The 17,015-nt window shown below is 40.0% G+C and overlaps 1 pseudogene; it reads left to right on the top strand.

Annotated features, from left to right (window-relative positions):
• Positions 1 to 1,440: 1,440 nt before the first annotated feature.
• On the top strand, positions 1,441 to 2,947 carry LOC113888002 (annotated as a pseudogene).
• The last annotated feature ends 14,068 nt before the right edge of the window (positions 2,948 to 17,015 follow it).

The following is a 17,015-nucleotide window of genomic DNA, read 5'->3' as shown; positions in this document are numbered from 1 at the left end:
TTGGACTTAAATAGGACTACAAATTTAGCAGCCTTGACAATGTAAAATAAAGGAAAAGCTGATGATAGGTGAGAAGTGGAAGGAAGAAACAGAAAAAAGGGGGGGATATATTATAATCTCACAATGTAGAAAGTAGAAGGATGACAGTTAAAACTTAATAGGGCATGACAGAGTTTAAGGTGCATTATTTAAAGTTGCAAAAGCAAACAATAAAAACAATAATAATAACATGGGGAATATATGGAGTATGTGGAGTTTTATGTATATTATTGAAAGTTATAATAACAATCAATTGTAAATCGTACAGTTTGCATAATTAATAAAAAACAGAAGTAAGAGATGGGGAGTTAGGGTTAATAGTATTGAATAAAATCTATACTTTTTCATAGAAAGTTGTAAATAGACATAATTTAAAGTTGATAAGACAATAGATGCATAAGCATATTATTTAGACTTACTAAGATAAACACCCAAAGAACTAAAAAAGGTTAAAGAGGTTGCACCTGGAAAATGCCCCTGAAGGTATGACAAGCAAGGCCTAGAGATGGTTGCTTTTTATTATAAACTTTTCTGTACTACTTAACTGTTCACTACCATCTATATGTATTGGGTTGGCCAAAAAGTTCATTCAGGTTTCCATAAGCTGTTCCCCAGTGAACTTTTTGGCCAACCCAATGTTACTTAGCTATAAAAGAATGAAGTTTCAAAAGTAAGATTTATTTGGGGAAATGATCAAGTATAATCCTCTTGCTGTGAGTGATTTCAGCTTTTACTTTGGAGAGAGAAGAAATAAAAGAGAGAATCTTAAATGAGAATGAATATGCATATGGGATCCAGAAATTGGGAAGCCAGAAAAGAAAATTGAGGAAGATAAGTTAAGGGGACAAAAAGGATCATTACCAGGTTGAAAATAAATGGTAAACAAAGACTCTTATTTTACTTAGAATGTTTCCTTCAAAATTCCTTCTGATTTGAAATAATTCATGGTTTGAAAACTTGGGTAACATATTCAGAAATGCTGGTATTAATAGAATGGGCTGACTTTCCAATCTCTCAACTTCCTAGGTCAATTTATGGTTTACACTATTTCCAAATAAATTCTAATGTCAATCTGATCTCATCACATCCTCCTCAAACTCTCCAGTGGCTCCTCAATACCTATTCAGTTAACTATTACATCCTCACCTTGATATTCTGGGCCCTGAATAATATGGATTCAACATCTAAGTTGCCTATGGTTACACTACTGGTAAGTGTTAACGTGGAAATTTAAACAGAAGCAGCATAGCCTTTGAAGCCTGCGCTCTTTCATTGAATACATACAGCTTCTCATGTGAAACTCACATGTGCACATATAAAGCCATGTAAGAACGGTCATGGCGGGCCGACCATGGGGGACGTGGGGGGCAGGGCAGGAAACGCCTGGGGGCAGTAGAGCCCATGTCGGCCTTGAGGCGCTCTGGCTACAACCCTAGTGACAGCCTGTCTTATGGCCACTACTACGGGCCTGGGGGTGGAGATGTGCCAGTGCACCCGCCTCCGCCCATCTACCACCGGCCCTGAGCCTCCCCAGCCTCCCATTTCCTGGCGGGGCCGTGGGGGTGGCCCGGCGGAGACCACCTGGCCGGGGGAATGAGGAGGAGGCAATGGCTACTAGGTGTCTGGAAGTGCCTGGTCAGAGCCGGGTCGTGCTGGCAGAGGCCACCAGGAGCAGCCACCATATCCTAGTTACAATTCTAACTATTGGAATTCTACTGTCCGACCTCGGGCTCCTTACCCAAGTACATACCCTAGAAGACGGGAAATGCAAAGCCAGAGTTTGAATTCTTATACAAATGAGGAATATGACCTACCATACCCCACTGGCCCGGAGACAAATACTGCCTCATACCCTGGGGCCTATTACACACCTGGGTATGCTCAGACCAATTACTCCACAGAGGTTCCAAGCACTTAGCATTCATCTAGCAACAGCCCAACCCCAGTCTCCAGTTGGATGTACCCCCAGCAGGACTGCCAGACTGAAGCACCCCCTCTTAGGGGGCAGGTTCCAGGATATCCTGCTTCACAGAATTCTGGAATGAGAGTACCCTATTACCCTTACGGGGATGGTGATCATAGTGTTCCACAACCAGGACCAACCATATGACCCCAGGAGGACTCATGGGCACCTCCAGGTGCTTATGGAATGGGAACCTGGTACCCCTGGCCTTCAGCTGCGCCCTCGGCACCACCGGGGAGTCTCTACATGAACGAAAGCACTTCATCATGGCCTAGCAGTGGCTCTCCTCAGCCACCTCCTTCACCGCCAACCCCACAGCCTAAGGACTCCTCCTATGCCTACAGCCAAGCAGATCAAGGAATGAGCCGGCACAACTTTCCTTGCGGTGTCCATCAGTACGAGTCCTGGGGATCAGTGGACGATGACAGTTCGGAGCTTTTGGATTCCCAGGTCCAGTATAGTGTTGAGCCTCATCTGTATGGTAATGCCACTCACAAACATCCCAGCACTCAAGACCAGGGTATTCATCTTGCTGAAGAGTGTTTATCTTCAGATGAAGGGACTCCCTCAAGCATTAAAAAAACCATACATGTGCTAGAGAAGGTCCAGTATCTTGAGCAAGAAGTATAAGAGTTCATAGGAAAAAAGACAGACAAAGCATACTGGCTTCTGGAAGAGATGCTAACCAAGGAACTTCTGGAACTGGATTCAGTTGAAACTGGGGGCCAGGACTCCATCCGGCAGGCCAGGAAAGAGGGTAAAGAGGCGGTTTGTAAAATCCAGGCCACACTGGAAAAACTGGGGAAAAAAAGTATGATGAAGGGATTTAGAACAAAGGGGAAGCCTATTACTAACTTGACCAAAGAACTCTTGATTTTGGTTAATTACCCTCTTTTTGAAATGCCTGTTGATGACAAGAAGCAATACATTCCAACTATCCTTTGATAGAAAGCTTGAAAAACTGGTACAGGACTTGGAAAAACAGTTGGGTTATGAGTTGTTTTCAGACCAGTGAATATAATAGGGAGCTCTCGAGTTATGGATATTGCCAAGTAGACTTGCCCAGTAAGAAATACGTGGGTGTTGGCAAGCTGCTGCTTATCAGCAGGAGGCGAATTCATCTTATCGAACAGGCTTCTCAGAAACCTACAGGATAAGACTGGATGTTCTTTGGACAGGGTCTGTTTTTTGTAAACATCTGGATTACTTGTCACATTTTTATACATTGTAACTGCTTTCACCATACACTTTGTGTGCAAATTACAGCTTGGACTTTAGCATCCTTGGACCTCTGTTTTGTTTTGTTATTTGCAGTTCACAAATATAGTATGATTCTCTAAAAAATAAATGGTCATGGCAGCATTGCCCCAAAACTGGAAGCAATCTAGATGTGCATTAATAGAGAAAGGGATCAGCAAGTTAGGTAAGGTCACATAGTTCAAAGATCAGAAATAGTTAAATGAATCAGATGTATATGTTTCCATATGAATAAATTGTTAAAGAAAAACGTAGATTGAGAATAGCAACTTGTTGAAGATTAAGTACTATATAATTCTGCTCAGGTGATGTTTAATAATATACCTATCTTATAAAGAAGTAACAAAAAGAGTATCAGCAAAAATACAAATAAAAATCAGGATGGTGATTATCTTTATGGAGTGAGGGTAAAGAACTGAGAAGGGTCAAAAGAGCCATCAACCAGTTTGGCCCCAAGCGACAAGAGCTCTTATTGGCCCTGGCTTTTTCATTTCATCTCTTAGCTTCTCTTGGCGTAGGTGGGGTATGGGGTGAATTCACTCTGCCTGAGACAGAGTGGCTTTGGGTTGTATGAATTAGCATGAAAGCTCTGATCTATGTCTAGATCTACTTATTGATGCCCTCAATAAGTTCATGTCTGCACTGCTATATTTAAAATGGATAACTAGCAAGTACCTACTGTACAACACAGGGAACTCAGCTCACTCTGCTCATTATTATGTAACAACCTAAATGAGGAAAGAGTTTGAAAAAGAATAGACACATGTGTATATGTATAACTGAATCATTTTGCTGTACACCTGAAACTAACACAACACTGTTAATCAGCTATACTCCAAAATAAAAGAAAAAGTTAAAAAAAAAAAAAAAAAGAGCCATCAACCAGAAAACAACGGGACAAATAATTAACATGGGTATACAGGTAATTATAGTATTCTGTGTTTTATCTGAATGTTTATAAAACAATTATATAGGTATAAAAATAATTGGAAAGATATTTAACATTATTCTAACTTTTTAATCTCACAGTGATGAGAGTATGGGTGATTTTATTCTTCTCATTGTTTCTTTAATTTTCAAAAATAAACACTTCTGACTTCTGGTTTCTAGTCCAACGTATAAAGAGCTTGGAAGTCATCACTTCCATCTTTATAACAGGAAAAATGCTCATAAACAAACTAAAACACTACAACTCTTCTTAGATCCATCAGGGAATGGTAAACTGCTGCCCCCAGAAACTAGAAACACACGTGATACACAGAATAACAGTTTACCAGGAACAGAAGCTGCTACAAGAGTATCGTAAGTTTAAAGAGTTCCCTGATAATGAGTGATGTTGAGCATATTTTCATGTGTTTGTTAGCCATCTGTATGTCTTCTTTGGAGAAATGTCTATTTAGTTCTTTGGCCCATTTTTTGATTGGGTCATTTATTTTTCTGGAACTGAGCTGCAGGAGTTGCTTTTATATTTTTGAGATTAGTTGTTTGTCAGTTGCTTCATTTGCTATTATTTTCTCCCATTTTGAAGGCTGTCTTTTCACCTTGCTTTTATAGTTTCCTTTGTTGTGCAAAAGCTTTTAATTTTAATTAGGTCCCATTTGTTTATTTTTGCTTTTATTTCCAGTATTTTGGGAGGTGGGTCATAGAGGATCCTGCTGTGATTTATGTCAGAGAGTGTTTTGCCTATGTTCTCCTCTAGGAGTTTTATAGTTTCTGGTCTTAGAGAAATGCAAATCAAAACCACAATGAGGTACCATGTCACGCCAGTCAGAATGGCTGTGATCCAAAAGTCTATAAGCAATAAATGCTGGAGAGGGTGTGGAGAAAGGGAACCCTCTTACACTGTTGGTGGGAATGCAAACTAGTACAGGCACTATGGAGAACAGTGTGGAGATTCCTTAAAAAACTGGAAATAGAACTGCCTTATGACCCAGCAATCCCACTGCTGGGCTTACACACCAAGGAAACCAGAATTGAAAGAGACACGTGTACCCCAATGTTCATTGCAGCACTGTTTATAATAGCCAGGACATGGAAGCCACCTAGATGTCCATCAGCAGATGAATGGATAAGAAAGCTGTGGTACATAAACACAATGGAGTATTACTCAGCCATTAAAAAGAATACATTTGAATCAGTTCTAATGAAGTGGATGAAACTGGAGCCTATTATATTGAGTGAAGTAAGCCAGAAAGAAAAACACCAATATGGTATACTAACGCATATATATGGAATTTAGAAAGATGTTAATGATAACCCTGTATGCGAGACAGCAAAAGAGACACAGATGTATAGAACAGTCTTTTGGACTCTGTGGGAGAGGGAGAGGGGGGATGATTTGGGAGAATGGCATTGAAACATGTATAATATCATATAAGAAACGAACTGCCAGTCCAGGTTCGATGCAGGATACAGGATGCTTGGGGCTGGTGCACTGGGACGACCCAGAGGGATGGTATGGGGAGGGAGGTGGGAGGGGGGTTCAGGACGGGGAGCACGTGTATAACCGTGGCAGATTCATGTTGATGTATGGCAAAACCAATACAATATCATAAAGTAATTAGCCTCCAATTAAAATAAATAAATTTAAAAAAATAAAGGGTTCCTATTGAAAGAATAACTATATAATTGCTAGAAACTCTGTGTATGTGTACTCCCTCACTCAGTTGTATTCAACTCTTTGCGACCCAATGGATTGTAGCCTGTCAGGCTCCTCTGTCCATGGGATTCTCCAGGAAGTAATAATGCCTGAAAATTTTCCAAAATTAATGACAGGCACTAAGCCATAGATGCATGAAGCTCCATGACCATGAAGGAGGAAAAATATAAAAAAATCTACATCTACACATACGTGTTAAGTTTCCAAGGGCTGCCATAGCAAAGGGCTCCCTGGTGGCTCAGATGGTAAAGAATGTGCCTGCAATACAGGAGACCTGGGTTCAATCCCTGGGTTGGGAAGATCCCCTGGAGGAGGGCATGGCAACCCACTCTAGTATTCTTGCCTGGAGAAACCCCATGGACAGAGGAGCCTGGCGGGCTACAATCCATGGGGTCACAGAGGGTTGGACACGACTGAGCAACTAAGCACAGCACAGTACAGCCATAACAAAACCACCATAAACTGAGTGGCTTAAAACAACAAATTTATTGTCTCACAGTTCTAGGGGCTAAAAGACTGAAGGTGTCAGCAGGGCTATGCTCTCTCTGAAACCTATAGAAAAAAACTTTCCTTACCTCTTCCTCATTTCTGGTGGTTTCTTGGCAATCTTTGGCATTCTGTGGCCTACAACTGGATAACTCTAACATTCACCTTTATTACCACATGGCATGGTACCTGTGCATCTCTGTGTCTTCACATAATTAACTTTTTATAAGAACACCAGTTATATTGGATTAGGGCCTCACCCTGCTCCAATATGATCTCATCAAAACTTAACTGATGTAATAACTAATTATATCTGCAATGATCTTATTTCCAAATAAGATCACATTCTGAGGTGTTGGGAATCAGGACTTCAATATATCTTTACTGAGGGGTGGGAGGAATGACATAATTCCATTTATAATAGCATATTATATCCAAATTACAAAAAAGCAAAGACAAAGAAAAGTTTGAAGGAAGCCAGATGGGAGGAGGTCCAACTTATACAAAGAGAATCAAGAATAAGAATTTTATCAAACTTTCCTTTAAAGCCATGCAAGTGAGAGAGTGAGATGAAATATTTAGTTTTGAAAGAAAAAACCAATCAGCCAAACTAAAAATCTGTACTTTGCAAAATTATGATTTTCTCAATCAAGTAAAAATTGAGGGAATTTGTCACCACTAGACCTACTTTGCAAGAAATGTTACAAGAAATTATTCACAGAAAAGAAAATTATAGAGGGCAGGAACAAAGAAAGGAATTTGTTGTTATTTAGTCGCTAAATTGTGTCTGACTCTCTGTGACCACGTGGACTGGCGCCTGCCAGACTCCTCTGTCCATGGGATTATCCCAGGAAGAATACTGGAGCGAGTTGTCATTTCCTCCTCCAGGGGATCTTCCCAACCCAGGGACTGAATTCATGTTTCCTGCACTGGCAGGTGGATTCTTTATTACTGAGCCACCAGGGAACCCCCAAAAGAAAGGAATATATGAAGGCAAAATAAAATCTTTTAGTTCTCTTAATATTAATTAATCTAACATACAATAGTTTGTTCAAAATACTAATAATAACAATGTATTTGGTGACTATAGCTTATGGATAAGTGAAATGAACAACAGCAGTATAGAAAGGGACAGGGTGGAGAAACTGAGCATACTGTGTTATAAGATATCTGCACTACCCATGAAGTAATACAGTGTTATTTGAAAGTGTACTCTATTAGTTATAAATGTATACAGCAAACTCTACAGCAACCACTAAAAATAAATTTTTTTAAGGAAGTACAATTGACACACCATGGGAAGAGATTAATGGAATGATATAAATGCTCAATTAAAACCCAAGAGTGCAGGAAATAAAAGTGGAACACATACCCATGCAAAGAAACAGACAATTAAAATAGTTAAAATATGATCATTATTAATCTATATCAATAATCACTTTAAATGCTACTGAACTAAATACATCAACTGAAAGAGAATGTTAGAATGGAGCAAGAAAAAATAAGGCCCAACTAGATTTTGTCTATATGAAACCCACTTTAAATATAAAGACATAGATTAACAGTGAAGGGAAGAGAAGATACACAATTGGAACACTAATCAAAAGAAAGCTGGACTAGCTACATTCAGTTCAGTTCAGTCACTCAGCAGTGTCCAACTCTTTGCGACCCCATGGACTGCAGCACGCCAGGCCTCCCTGTCCATCACCAACTCCCAATCTTTCTCAAACTCATGCCCATAGAGTCAGTGATACCATCCAACCATCTCATCCTCTGTCATCCCCTTCTCCTGCCTTCAATCTTTCCCAGCATCAGGGTCTTTTCAAATGAGTCAGTTCTTCACATCAGGTGGCCAAAGTATTGGAGTTTCAGTTTCAGCATCAGTCCTTCCAACGAATATTCAGGACTGATTTCCTTTAGGATTGACTAGTTGGATCTCCTTGCAGTCCAAGGCACTCTCAAGAGTTTTTTCCAACACCACAGTTTAAAAGCATCAGTTCTTTGGCATTTAGCTTTCTTTATGGTCCAACTCTCACATCTATACATGACTACTGGAAAAAACATAGCTTTGACTGGATGGACCTTTGAAGGCAAAGTAGTATCTCTGCTTTTTAATATGCTGTCTCAGTTGGTCATAGCTTTTCTTCCAAGGAGCAAGTATCTTAATTTCATGGCTGCAGTCATCATCTGCAGTGATTCTGGAGCCCAAGAAAATAAAATCTGTCACTGTTTCCACTGTAACTACATTAGTGTCAAACAAAGCAGACCTTAGAGCAAGGAAATTTATCAAAGATAATGAGGGGCATTGTGTGTGTGTGTGTGTGTGCACGGGCGCTTAGTCACGTCCAACTCTTTGCAAACTGCTGGACTGTAGCCTGTCAGGCGGCTCTGTCCATGGAATTTCCCAGGCAAAAATACTGGAGTGGATTTACATTTCCTTTTCCAAGGCTAACCCAGGGATTTAACCTGCATCTCTTGTATCTCCTGTATTGGCAAGTAGATTCTTTACCACTGCAGCACCTGGGAAGCCCCAAAAGAGGGGCATTACTTAACTGTAAAGGGGTCAATTCTCCAAAAAGACATAACAATCATTAATATGTATGTACCTAACAACAGAGCATCAAAATGCATGAGGCAAAAAATGACTGAGTGATTAAGAGAAATCCACAAACCAATAATTATAGTTGGAGATTTCAATACTCCTCCATCAGTAACTGACAGATGAATCAGCTAGAAAATCTGTAAGAATATAATTGAACTGAATAGCACTGTCAATCAACTGGATTTAATTGACATTTACAGAATACCTGACCCAAAGACAGCAGAATACACATCCTTCTCAAGCTCACATGGAACATTCATCAAGGCAGACCACATTCTGGGTCATAAAACACAACTTGACAAATTTTAAAAATAGAAATCATACAAAGTATACTTTCAGATCACAGTGGAATTAAACTAACAATCAATAATAGAAACATAGAAAACCCCCAATATTTAGAGACTCAACAACACACTCCTAAGAATCAACATTCTCATTTTATAACAAGAAAATAAATAGTAAGCCCATTTAAGTATATAAACTCATGCATCAATTTTTTTAGGAATAAAACACACTTTATTCTAACAATTAAGAAATATTCCCCCCCTTTCCAGAAGAAGTTAAAAGCCATAATTTAAGTTTCTCCAGGGTACTAGTATAAAACACTATTTTCAGTTTCCCATAATTTTATTGAAATTTCTTCTTTGAGGCTTAGCTACATCCATTTGACCTTGAACCAAAGGTAATACACAGTTTAGAAGAGCTCACATTATCAGGGCAACACTAATTTTTAAACTTATATGTAAATTGGTAATCTGCCCTAGTGAATCTATATTTTAAATACTTTCCTATGTGCCTCTGGATGAAAGGTAAGACATTATCTTTAAAAATACGTAGTGGTTCTTTAATCTTTTCTTTCTCTGCTCACCTATAAATGTATTAGCAGTATAGGGACATGAATCCCGGAGCTAAGTTTCAGTCCATGTTAACACATGTCCCAAATCTAACCATTTCAAAATCTGACTATATGGTCAAATCAGTTGTTAACATGAATTATGGTTTAGGTCCTTAATTTAGAAGGAAACCAAACCATGCAGAATAATTACTGGCTGGTTAATTACAGAATGAAGGGGAGTATATTATTTAGAATAAGTCCAAGCGCTATGGTGGTTTAGTCACTAAGTCGTGCCTGACTCTTGCGACCCCATGGACTGTAGCCCACCAGGCTCCTCTGCCCGTGAGATTCTCCAGGCAAGAATACTGGAGTGGGTTGCCATTTCCTTCTCCAGGGGATCTTCCCAACTCAGGAATCAAACCCGGGTCTCCTGCATTGCAGGCAGATTCTTTCCCAACTGAGCTATAAGGGAAGCCCTCCAAGTGCTATAAGAATCAACATTAAACCTTAAAGACAGTATGTTCAGTTCTTATCAATACAAGCTTCAGAATAGCTATTTCTAACTATGCGGTTACTCTGGGACCAAGGCATCTTCTTTCATAGACCATCTTTGGAATCCTCCACTGAATGCTCTCTATCCATGTAGGAGACAAGAGAAGAGAGTTTAGAGGATCTCACTGAAGATTTAAGGGGCCTTGTCTCCAATGAGGATATATAACCTTGCTTACAACCCATTGTACAGAACTGGTCATATGTCTTCATCTACATATAAACATGATAAGAAAATATAGTCTTTCTGTGTGCCCAGGAAATAATGAAGTAGCTTGATGAACACATAGGATTGTTTCTGCCACAGTAGGCAAATACTACAGAACTGAAATGACGACTTACAGCCTATGTCTCTTCCATGGTCAATTGGTTGCAGAATCCCAAATTATAGTCAGCCATGTTTTACTTCTTTTGAGTTAAAAGTAGCCTGTCAGAGGCCTATAAGGTCTCTACAGAGAAAGTCAAGAAAGAACAAGCAATGGCCTCTTTCACTGACAGCAATGTGATAACAATCTAATGAAAGTCATTATTCATTCTATATTTATTACAGTTAAAGAATCAGAAGTCAGAGGCACCATAGGACAAAACTCCACTGAACCAGAGTACCAGCCTTCTAGTCTCCTAGCCCAATAACTGACTTTTCACTGACTTAGTGGACAAAGGTCAATAAACATCTGTGGAAGTTGGGAAAAGAGATGCTGCTTTCCAGTGTATTTCTGAGAAAACCTAAATTTAAGTCACTACTGACCAAGATAATCATGATGGTGTGATCACACACCTAGAGCCAGACATCCTGGAATGTGAAGTCAAGTGGGCCTTAGAAAGCATCACTACGAACAAAGCTAGTGGAGGCGATGGAATTCCAGTGGAGCTATTTCAAATCCTGAAAGATGATGCTGTGAAAGTGCTGCACTCAATATGCCAGCAAATTTGGAAAACTCAGCAGGGGCCACAGGACTGGAAAAGCTCAGTTTTCATTCCAATCCCAAAGAAAGGCAATGCCAAAGAATGCTCAAACTACCGCACAATTGCACTCACCTCACACACTAGTAAAGTAATGCTCAAAATTCTCCAAGCCAGGCTTCAGCAATATGTGAACCGTGAACTTCCAGATGTTCAAGCTGGTTTTATAAAAGGCAGAGGAAACCTATATGCAGGTCAGGAAGCAACAGTTAGAAATGGACATGGAACAACAGACTGGGTCCAAATAGGAAAAGGAGTATGTCAAGGCTATATATTGTCACCCTGCTTATTTAACTTATATGCAGAGTACATCATGAGAAATGCTGGGCTGGAAGAAGCACAAGCTGGAATCAAGATTGGCAGGAGAAATATCAATAACCTCAGATATGCAGATGACACCAGCCTTATGGCAGAAAGTGAAGAGGAACTAAAAAGCCTCTTGATGAAAGTGAAAGAGGAGAGTGAAAAAGTTGGTTTAAAGCTCAACATTCAGAAAACTAAGATCATGGCATCTGGTCCCATCACTTCATGGGAAATAGATGAGGAAACAGTGGAAACAGTGTCAGACTTTATTTTTTGGGCTCCAAAATCACTGCAGATGGTGACTGCAGCCATGAAATTAAAAGATGCTTACTCCTTGTAAGGAAAGTTATGACCAAACTAGATAGCATATTGAAAAGCAGAGACATTACTTTGCCAACAAAGGTCCGTCTAGTCAAGGCTATGGTTTTTCCAGTGGTCATGTATGGATGTGAGAGTTGGACTGTGAAGAAAGCCGAGTGCTGAAGAATTGATGCTTTTGAACTGTGGTGTTGGAGAAGACTCTTGAGAGTCCCTTGGTCTGCAGGGAGATCCAACTGGTCCATCCTAAAGGAGATCAGTACTGGGTGTTCATTGGACGGACTGATGCTGAAGCTGAAACTCCAATATTTTGGCCACCTGATGCGAAGTGCTGACTCATTTGAAAAGATCCTGATGTTGGGAAAGATTGAAGGCGGAAGGAGAAGGGGAAGACAGAGGATGAGATAGTTAGATGGCATCACTGACTCAATGGACATGAGATGACATGGGAGTTGGTGATGGACACGGAGGCCTGGCGTGCTGTGATTCATGGGGTCACAAAGAGTCGGACATGACTGAGCGACTAAATTGAACTGAACTGTATGACTATACCACCAATGCTAAAATTGACTGTAATTCCTGAAGCAAGGACTCCACAGAAACAAACTAAACTTTAGGATCAAATAATTAAAATGAGAGTGTTTAAATTTTGTCCTAAAAAACCCATAAGTACACCTGGCATTTTACTGTCATAATTTAAGCTTCTATCCATTATGTAGTAAATGAAATTTAAATAAAAGATGGTGTCACCAACTTAATGGGCATGAGTTTGAGCAAACTCCAGGAGATAGTGAAGGACAGGGAAGCCTGGAGTGCTACAGTTCATGGAGTAACAAAGTGTCAGACAGGGCTCAGCCATTGAACAATGACAACAAAATAAAAGAAGCCAAAGTAAATAATTTCTTAAAAAAACACTGAATTGTTATCTTTATCACATTTCTGAGGAGTACATAAAAATTTCCCATCTTCCTCTCATAATTTAATAATCACATTGGGTTATTTAGGTTGTTTTTCTTTTCCCCTCAGAGTCTTCAGAGTTTTCCCAATTTTCAAAGAATAAACTCGAAATGGCAACCCATTCCAGTGTTCTTGCCTGGAGAATCCCAGGGACAGAGGAGCCTAGTGGGCTACTGTCTATGGGGTCGCACAGAGTCAGACACGACTGATGCGACTTAGCAGCAGCAGCTAATTAAACATGACACTATTAAAGGACATATTTGTATTTACTGGTCTCATTTTTAAAATCATGTAGAATGTCATTATTGGTGAAGTTAGCTCTTCTAGTAACACAGACCTAAAATCTTTTTAAACATAGGTTAACATTGGAACAAAATAGAAATTGGAAGCATTTGCTATGGAATGGTAGAACTGATAAGGACAATTAAAATTCTCTTACTCCAGCCTCTCAAGTTACACACTAACATATACATTCATTCACTCGACAAAACTTTTAATGCCTCCCATGTACGGGGCACTGCTCTAGATCCTCAATAGAGAAGGGAACACAATAAACAAAACCCCGGCTCTTATGGTGTTTATTAAAGAGGGGAGAAAATATATACTACACAAAAAAGTAAGATAAACAGCATGGCAGGTGGTGATAAGTAACCTAGAGAACCAGAGAAGAAAAGAGTTGCAGATTTAAGCACGTGTTCTAAAAAGTCCTCACTGAAAAGTCTTCAATAAAGATTTGAAGGATAAGTGAGCCATGCAGCTTGAGGAAAAAAGCGTCCCAGGGAGGAAGAACTCAATATTAAAGAGAATAAGGAACTCTTTTAAGGTCAAAGAGTAGCGAAGCTGGAACCCAGATATCCTAAAGCCTGGATTCATCTTTAAAATAATAGACTATGATATTGATGCCAAATCACTTATCATCTAACAATCATTTCTTTAATTACTGAGCTCATATTTATGTATCACCATCTGTGTGCAGAGCATGGTTCTAGATGTTTCGGCAGCCGGAGAACATTCCTCTTTTTGTGAGTTTTGATGTATAGATTCTCATTTAATTTCTACAGTGGCCCTTTGAGGTAGCAATTATTGGGTTGGCCAAAAGATCATTTGGAGTTTTCTGTAACACCTTGCTGAAAAACCCAAATAAACTTTTTGAATTATCACTTATTGAACTTATTTGCATTATCACTTACAGACAAGAAAATGGACTCAATTAGGATAACTAACCTGCCCCTCAAGCCAACAGCTATTATGTGATACAACTAGGATCTTAACTCAGTTGACTCATTCCAAAACCCATGCACTTTCCACCATATCATGCTGCTTAAACTGAACTTTAACTTCCCCATGTACATATGTGTTTTAAATTTATTTTTGTTGTTGCTGTTTTACATGGAAACATAGAAGATAACTTCAAGTAATTTCATATTTACATCACTGACAAAATAAAATTAAACATCAATTATTCACTGATTGCTATATACAGATGGAATTAAATGAGACTCAGAATTAGTCAATTTGGCCTGGAAAATTAGATGCAGAATTCAAAAATGCAGTTCAGCCTGTTTCATCTGGGTTCTTTCCTCCTTCCTAGCTTCTTTTTTTTTTCTCTTGCTTATTAAATTTAAATGATATTATTAATTTTTGCATTGATGATACATTCACATTGTTCAAAATTCAAAAGTTCCAAAGGCCATATGATTAACTATCTCCCCAGCACTTTGTTCTCTAGCCAAGCAGTTCTCCCAAAAGGAATTTTTTTGGGGGGCCCAATTCCTCATATTTCCTTCTAGTGGTATATTATGCAAGTACATCCAGCTTCTAGAGTATAGGTGAATTTTCAAAGATCAAATCAGAGTGAGGCCAAGAAAAACAGGGTGTGACTGATACTGCTGCCAGCCCACTAGATGAAAGTTCCCCAAAGAGAAAATAATTTACACTGATTTACTTTGGGACTTCTCTGTTCTAGATTTTACACACCTCCCTCCGGATCAATCTTCCTCAAGTGCGTCTCCAATCACATCAACCACCACTCAGTCTTCCAATGATCTCTTACTTATCTAGTCCAACAATCCAAATGCCCAGTTTGGAATTCGTTGCCTTGTGTTTCTTATTTATCTGTAGTTTTTCATTTTTACTCTACCCTCCAGCAGCTATAGTAAAGTTTTATTGGCATTCGACATGTATTAGTACTATAATGCCTAAAAGGATTCCAGATTTGAATGCAATCCATTGGCTCTTTTACTTTGGAGACCATCTGGGGCATGAAAATCCTCACCCCTGGGAAACCATTTAGTGGTTCCTAGAGTTTCCCAGTGGTACTGGTTTGCATAGGACTGGGGTCTTCCAGGATGTGGGGCCTTTTGTTGTTGTTGTTGCTAAAACCAGGAGACTCCCAAGCAAACTAGAGCAAGTTGGCCACCCAACCTGGGACACTGGCAAAAATGCTGCTTCCAGGATTTTCCAAGACACTGAAAGAACATAATAAACTCTTTTTGCTCTCACTCTTACACAGTGAGGACAGAGACACACCAAGGGTGGAGTGGAGAGTTATGGTGCTTGTGGAGATGACATCACCATTCTTTCTCCACAAAAGAATATGGTGGGTTTGCTGCCCTAAGAGCAAACCCCCCCTCTGTTCTTACTCCTGATCTGGTCACCAAGAACTACCTGCTCTTCCGAAGCATGCCTTCTCTTTGGTACTAAGTGATACAAATCTTGTGTTATCCTCTACCACTCTCCCTGGAGTCACTGTTATGCACAGAGTGTGGGTGTGAACACCTGGGCTCCTCTCATATTTCTTTCACTGGGTAACTGCACCCAGCTTCTCTGAGGGTGAGCCCACACCACTGCCCCCTTTTCAGGAGAACTGCCTGCACTGCTGTTTGCCTAAAGAGCTCTGTCACATCCAGGAAGTTCTGCATCCTCCATGCCCCAGTGGTCAATGACTGATTGATACAAGGTTACAGAAACCGAGGCCCTTACCTCAAGATGGGATGAACCAATCCATGCCTCACAGTTCCCCATGGACTGGGCTAAAACAATTCTCCAGCTGAGCTTACTTCCTTGCTTAGCTTACTTCCCTTACCCCATCCTGTTTCCCTTACTTTCTTTGTCCTGAAAAATCCTGCAATATGTCACTTGAGAGTGTGGTCAAATCACTGTGATTTGCTCAAGACTCTCCCAGTCTGGGGACTGAAAGCTCCACCTTCTGAGCAATCCCTCAGTCCTGGACAACCAACAATGCTCAGTCATTCTACACTTAAACAAGAAGCTCTGTTTCAGGCTCTGCCTCTAAAGAATCTGATCTAAGGCGTCCCCTTGCATCCTGTATAACCCAGGGTTGTAAGGGTACTGTAACCCTATTAGACAGCAGAATTGGTGGTCTGATGTAAAGAACATGTGCATGATGTGGCAAGAGAAGTACAGGCTTGATTTCTGGGCTTGGTGCCCTTGGGCAGCGCTGAATGTATGAATGGTGTGTGTATGGCCACACATACCAGCCCTGGAGTAAAGCAGCTACTGCCTGACCCATGTTCCATCTCCTCTATATCTTCCCTCTCCCTGTCACGTAACTGGTATCAGATTCACATGTGCAAGAATAGTGAACTTGGCTCTGGTCTACAGAAAAGGTAGCATGGAGACGTAGGCAAATCATTAAGTCTGGAGAAAACCAGTCTAGGAACATCAAGGTAACCACCTGCGTTCTATACATCAGAGCATGAATTCTGTTCCAGAGTTTTCCAGGGAAGCTCAAAACTTACAAACTCTCTTTGCTCCAACTTCTGTAAAAGAACTGAGTTAGAACCACTTCTTTGACACAATTACTTGGAGTCGAATTACCATCGTTAGTTGGAAGGGACTTTTTGAAAACTACAATCTACTTTATAACATCATTGCCATTAAATAGACACACAAACCTACTAGAATTCTCAGACAATGTCTGGCTAGCAAGGAGAAATAAGAGATGCTTTTAAACTCCAGTTTTCAAGTACCAAATAACCCTAACGTGATGAGGTCTGTAGGTCACTCCTGGAGTGGAATCAGTTTGAGAACCATCTCACTGCAACATACCAACTTGTTTCAT

Source organism: Bos indicus x Bos taurus, chromosome X (genome assembly GCF_003369695.1).
Source record: "Bos indicus x Bos taurus breed Angus x Brahman F1 hybrid chromosome X, Bos_hybrid_MaternalHap_v2.0, whole genome shotgun sequence".
NCBI classification, from domain to species: domain Eukaryota; kingdom Metazoa; phylum Chordata; class Mammalia; order Artiodactyla; family Bovidae; genus Bos; species Bos indicus x Bos taurus.
Note: the sequence above shows the minus strand (reverse complement) of the source record. Positions and strands in the feature narration are given on the sequence as shown.